Below are 6505 nucleotides of genomic sequence, written 5' to 3'. Positions count from 1 at the left end.
TAGACATATAGATCAATGGAACAAAACAGAGAACCCAGAATGTATGTAGAGGAAATACTTGAGACATATAATTATGTTAAATGTGTGATAGTAAAAGGGTGTCAACATTCAGGGCAACATGGAAGCCATGTGTTGAAGACTCTTGTGCTTTCTCAGCTAAGTCTTGAATAACAACATAAAGGAGAGCTATACCACCAACCTGAAAAATCTCTCACAACTGTTAGAAGAGAAAGAAAATATTTATATAGTGCTAATGTGATAAAATTTTGGAATCTATTTGTTACTGCAGCCTGGTATATCATAACTAAAAGGAAGAAATACCTTAACTGTGCCTGGGGAAGTAAGTAAAACTTAAAGTTTTACTTGAGAATGACAAAGTAATATTTGAGAATATTACTTGGGCCTTGGGAAATGAATGAGTTCTCTTTGTGGCAATGAAGGGAACAGAGATTCCAGGCAGAAGGAATAGCATGCCCAAGTGCCTATAGGCACAATGTCATGTGGGTTTTGCAAGATGTATATAGATGGAACATGGGAAAATGAGAGAGACACAGAGAGAAAGTGATAAGAAAGGAGGCTGAAGAGTAGATAAGGACTAACTTTGAAGGGTCTTTTATGTATGTAAACAATTTAACTTTATCTTTTGGGTACTGAGAAAACAGTGAAGGTCTTTAAGCTGGGAAGTAAAACAATCAAGATAGTAGATGAGATATGTAACTAGAGGCACTAATGGTGATTAAGTTTTGGTTGCATAGAGGATAGATCTTTTTAACTACTTCATCTTTAAGTTCTGTCATAATCAAGATCAGAAATTTGTTAGAATTATACCCACTACTGAAAAGAAAACACATGCATATTCAAAAAGATCTTACAAAGAAAGGTTTAGCATAGAGGCAGAAGAATTCAAACTCCAAGGTTTATTTAAAATGATATTCTTAACATTGGAGATGATCATATTAATCTGAATAAGGCTTTTCTCCCCAAATTCCTAATATTTTGCAAATTCCATAATTACTGAATATTAGACTTTTGGTTTCAGGAATATTAAAAGCCTCAGTTAGCACTGTACATACAAAGAGGCTGACAGAACAAAATATAAAGTTTATTTCATCTCTCACATTGTATAAAGTATATTATATAATAATAGTGTCTGTTTCAGATTTAGAAATCCTAACATTGATATTTGGATCATTCACAACATTAAATTATTCTTTTTAAAGTTATTTCTTTTATGTCTAAAATAGCATTTAAGTGAGTGCAGTAGATTCCATTTCTGTTTAATATTATAGCTAGCCACAGATGTCAAAAAATTATTGAGTTACCTGTCTATAGAGAACAACTCTTTATTTATAGCATAAATTGGCAGAAATGTTAGATTGTAATAGTACATAAATACTTTTCCATAGTGTAAGGGCACAATAAAAGCTTTTATTAAGATTTAGGGAACTCAATATAAATATAAAAGCATGGAAATGTCATAAATTCAGAAATTACGAAGATGAACTGAGGATGACTTTTTCCACTTCAAATTATGGCCTTGTTTGACAAGCTCATGACAAATTAATCTTTTGCTTCAGAAACTCCAGGCTTTTCAAATTATCATATCACTAAAGAATATTATACCACCAGGATAACTGCAAAACAGAAGCCATTTCATATTTCTACAGTCTCTCTGAGAGAGAGAGAGAGAGAGAGAGAAAGAGAGAGAGAGAGAGAGAGAGAGAGAGAGAGAGATAGTTCTCCCCTAATCACAAAGACAAGGAAATTTCTAAAGATATGACAGGTATCATTCACTAATCACAATACACCTTCATCTTTTGAAAGACTGAGTCCTTATAATCCATAGAAATTGCCAAGATGTGTAATATGGCTTTCATTCAGATTTATCACAGCTATAAAGAAAGATATTACTAAAGATTTTGATAACCTATTTTCCAGCACAGTGGTAAGAGAAGATGCCTTTAAAGGCTTTCTCTTTAAAAATGAAGCAATGGGGGCGCCTGGGTGGCGCAGTCGGTTAAGCGTCCGACTTCAGCCAGGTCACGATCTCGCGGTCCGTGAGTTCGAGCCCCGCGTCAGGCTCTGGGCTGATGGCTCGGAGCCTGGAGCCTGTTTCCGATTCTGTGTCTCCCTCTCTCTCTGCCCCTCCCCCGTTCATGCTCTGTCTCTCTCTGTCCCAAAAATAAATAAAAAATGTTGAAAAAAAAAAAATGAAGCAATGAATAATATCAAAAGGTTGAAAAATTATCTTTTGTAATCTCTTTTTCAAGTAGAAAGGAAATAAAGTTGATAGTAATGATTATAAGATAATGTATTTGCTTTTAATTATTGACATGTTGTTTCTAGTCCTTCAGGATCAACTGTATTATTAATGATGACTACCCTAAAAGGAAACTAAGTGTTCAGACCAAAAAATAGTAGAATGTATTTTTGTTGTACACAAAATATACGAAAATATAAAACTACGGTCTTTTCTGTTTTCTCAAAAGGTTTCATTTTAGCAACAAAACAGAATATGTGCCCAGAATGACCCTCCATCTGAAAACAACAAAAAGAATTCATCAAATATTTTCAGTGCCTCTTATGCTCTGGCAAAAGGTGAGGAATAGTTTGGCTAGGTATTAAAAAAAATATGGTTTCTGTGTATAGAATTGTTGAATCACTATATTGTCCACATGAAATTAATATAGCACTGTATGTTAACTATACTGGAATTAAAATTTTAAAAACTTAAAAAACATATGGCTTCCCAGAAAGTTAAGTAGAACGCTGAAGCTTTCATCTTGATAATACTAAACTGGGTGGAATTAAGCATTATTTTGTGCATATTTAAAGGGCACAGGGAACAGAAGACAAAGCCCAGGGCCTCCTCAGGTGTGGAATTAAACAAAAGGTCCTTATACAAATCTTGAATCTCCAATTTCTGAGGTCATTTAAGAGTAATCTAAAAATAAATCTGTCTTTTCAATAATCAAAAGGAATATATTTCCTGTCTTGAGCCTTGGAGCTGAATGATGATGGAAAAATAGAAGAAAATATAGGGGGGGGGAAGCACCTTATGTATAAAGAAGGAGGGATAAAAATTATAAGAATTATTGGAGCCTTGGAGCTGAATGATGATGGAAAAATAGAGGAAAATGTAGAGGGGGGGAAGCACCTCATGTATAAAGAAGGAGGGATAAGAAGAGATAAAAATTCCCCTTCAGAAACCATGCAGTAAGAAGAAAGTGATTTAAAATACTAAAGTGCTAGGGGCGCCTGGGTGGCTCAGTCGGCTCAGGTCATGATCTCGCGGTCTGTAAGTTTGAGCCCTGTGTTGGGCTCTGTGCTGACACCTCAGAGCCTGGACCCTGCTTCGGATTCTGTGTCTCCCTCTCTCTCTGCCCCTCTCCCGCTAATGCTCTATCTCTCTCTGTCAAAAATAAATAAAACATTTTTTAAAAATGTTTTAAATACTAAAGTGCTAAAAGAAACAAATCATCAACCCAGGATTCTGTGCCCAGTGAAATGATTAATCAAAAGTGAAAGAGTAGCGGCACCTGGCTGGCTCAGTTGGTAGAATGTGCAACTCTTGATCTCAGGGTTGTGAGTTCGAGCCCAATGTTGGGTGCAAAGATTACTTAAAAATAAAATCTTTTTAAAAAAGCAAAAGAGTGGGGCACCTGGGTGGCTCAGTCAGTTAAGTGTCTGACTTTGGCTCAGGTCATGATCTCGCAGTTCGTGAGTTCAAGCCCCACGTCGGACTCTGTGCTGACAGCTCAGAGCCTGGAGCCTGCTTTGGATTCTGTGTCTCCCTCTCTCTCTGCATCTCCCCTACTCATGCTCTGTCTCTCAAAAGTAAATAAATAAACAGTTAAAGAAGAAGAAGAAGAAGAAGAAGAAGAAGAAGAAGAAGAAGCAGCAGCGGAGCGCCTGGGTGGTTCAGTAGGTTGAGCATCTGACTTCAGCTCAGGTCATGATCTCACGGTCTGTGAGTTTGAGCCCCACCTCAGGCTCTCTGCTGACAGCTCACAGCCTGGAGCCTGCTTCAGATTCTGTGTTTTCCCCTCTCTCTGTCCCTCCACCATTCACACTCTATCTCTCTCTCAAAAATAAATAAACACTAAAAAAATTTTTAAAGCGAAAGAGTAATACATTCTCAGACAAAAATTGAGGGAATTTGTTGCTACTAGATCTGCCTTGGAAGAAATGATTTTAAAAGTTCTTCAGGAAGAACAAAAATGATATAAATCAGAAACTCAGATCTACGTGAAGAAAGGAAAAACATTAGAGCAGCATTAGGAATAAAGGTAAAATAAAACCTTTTATTTCTCTTATGGTTAACCAATCTAACAAGTAACACTTTGTTCAAAATATTAGCAACAATATATTCAGTGATATAGCTTATAGATAAATGAAATGAATGATAACAATACTATGAGGGACAGGAAGGAGAAAATGGGAATACTTTGTTATAAGGTATTTGTACTCTGCATGTAGTAGTAGACTATTATTTGAAAGTAGACTTGAATTAGTTGTAAATGTATCTTGCAAAAGAATGGAAAACCACTAAAAAGTAAAAGTGAAATGTAATTGATATGCTAAGAACAGAGAAAAAAGGAAATCAGTCAAAATACTCAAAACCAGAGAAGACAGAAAAAGAGTGAAAGACCAAAAAAATAACAAAGAACAAGGGCAAGTAATAGAAAACAATAACAAATGTGGTTGATGCAAATTCAACTATAATAATAATCACTGTTAATCAATAGATTAAATATACCAGTTAAAGACAGAAATTGTCAAAATGCATCAAAAAACAAGACCCAACTATATTGTCTACAAAAAGACACTTTAAATGTGAAGACATATATAGATTAAAAGTAAAGGGACAGAGAAAGATACAACATGCTAAAAGTAAACAAAAGAAAGTCAGAGTAGCTTTATTAATATCAGACAAAGCAGACTTCAGAGCAAGGAAAATTATTACAGATAAAGAAGGGCATTACATAATGATAAAAGTTCAACTCTCCAGAAAGAGATAGCAATCCTTAATGTGTGTGCAACTAACAACAGTGTCTAAATATGTAAGGCAAAAACTGATAGAACTTCAAGGAGAAATCGATGAATCCACTATTATAGCTGGACCACCAACTACTTGGCCCCTCTGGCCAAAGTCATCCATGACAACTTTAGCATCATGGAGGGACTCATGACCACAGTCTATGCTATCACTACCACCCAAAAGGTTGTGGATGGCCACTCTGGAAAGCTGTGGTGTGATGGCTGATGGGCTGCCCACAACATTATCCCTGCTTCTACTGGTGCTGCCAAGGCTGTGAGCAAGGTTATTTCTGAGCTGAATCAGAAGCTTACTGGTATGGCCTTACATGTTCCCATCCCCAGTGTGTCAGTCATAGATCCGACCTGCTGCCTGGAGAAAGCTGCCAAATACAATGACATAAAAAATGTGGTGAAGCAGGCACCAGAGGTCCCCCTCGAGGGCATCCTAGGCTACAATGAGGACCAAGTTGTCTCCTGTGACCTTAACAGTGATACCCACTCTTACACCTCTGATGCTAGGGCTGGTATTGCTCTCAATGACCACTTAGTCTAGCTCATTTCCTGGTACTACAGTGAATTTGGCTACAGCAACCAGGTGATGGACCTTATGGTCCACATGGCCTCCAAGGAGTAAGAGCCCCCTGAACTACCAGCCCCAGTGACAGCACAAGAGGAAGAGAGAATCTCTCAGCTACTGAAGAGTCCTTGCCCAAACTCATCCCTTAACACACTGAGAATCCACAACCTCAATAAAGTTTCAATCTCAGAACCCCTGTAGAAAGGGACAAACTTAGGGAGCCCAACTTTGTCATGTACTATCAATAAAGTGCACTGTACCCAGCCAAAAAAAGAAAAAGCATTTGATAAAATCCAACACGATTCATTATAGAAACTCTTAGCAAAGTATGAGTCAAGAGGAACTTCTTCGACCTGATAAAGAACATCTACCAACAGCCAATAGATGACATCTTCTCTAATGGTAAGAAAATAGATGCTTTTCCCCTAAAATCAGAAACAAAGTCAGGCTGCCCATCTCACCATTCAACATCATTCCTATTCAACATCATACTGAAAGTCCTAGATAATGCAATATGGCAAGAAAAGGAATACAGGTCGGGAAGGAAGAAATAAAACTGTCTTTGTTCACAGATGATATGATTGTGTTGAAAAACCCAAAGAATCAACCAAAAGGCTCCTGACCAAGAAGCAACTATAGCAAGGTTACAAGGATAAAACACAAAAGGCACAAATTGGAATTTGAAATTAAAAACAATAATGGGGATCCTGGATGGCTCAGTTAGAAGAGCATGCAACTCCTCATCTCAGTGTCATGAGTTCAAGCCCCGTGTTGTATGTAGAACTTGCTTAAAAAAAAAAAAACCAACAATATCATTGTTGTATATGGTATCATGCACTTTAAAATATGTGAATATGATATATCCCATGTTAAGTACCCTTAACAAAA

At 36.9% G+C, this 6505-nt stretch overlaps 1 pseudogene; it reads left to right on the top strand.

Moving 5' to 3' along the window:
• The first annotated feature begins 5104 nt into the window (after positions 1-5104).
• On the top strand, positions 5105-5702 carry LOC125931897 (glyceraldehyde-3-phosphate dehydrogenase-like; annotated as a pseudogene).
• Positions 5703-6505: the final 803 nt, after the last annotated feature.

The sequence above is a fragment of the Panthera uncia genome, chromosome X (assembly GCF_023721935.1).
Source record: "Panthera uncia isolate 11264 chromosome X, Puncia_PCG_1.0, whole genome shotgun sequence".
Classification (NCBI taxonomy): domain Eukaryota; kingdom Metazoa; phylum Chordata; class Mammalia; order Carnivora; family Felidae; genus Panthera; species Panthera uncia.
Note: the sequence above shows the minus strand (reverse complement) of the source record. Positions and strands in the feature narration are given on the sequence as shown.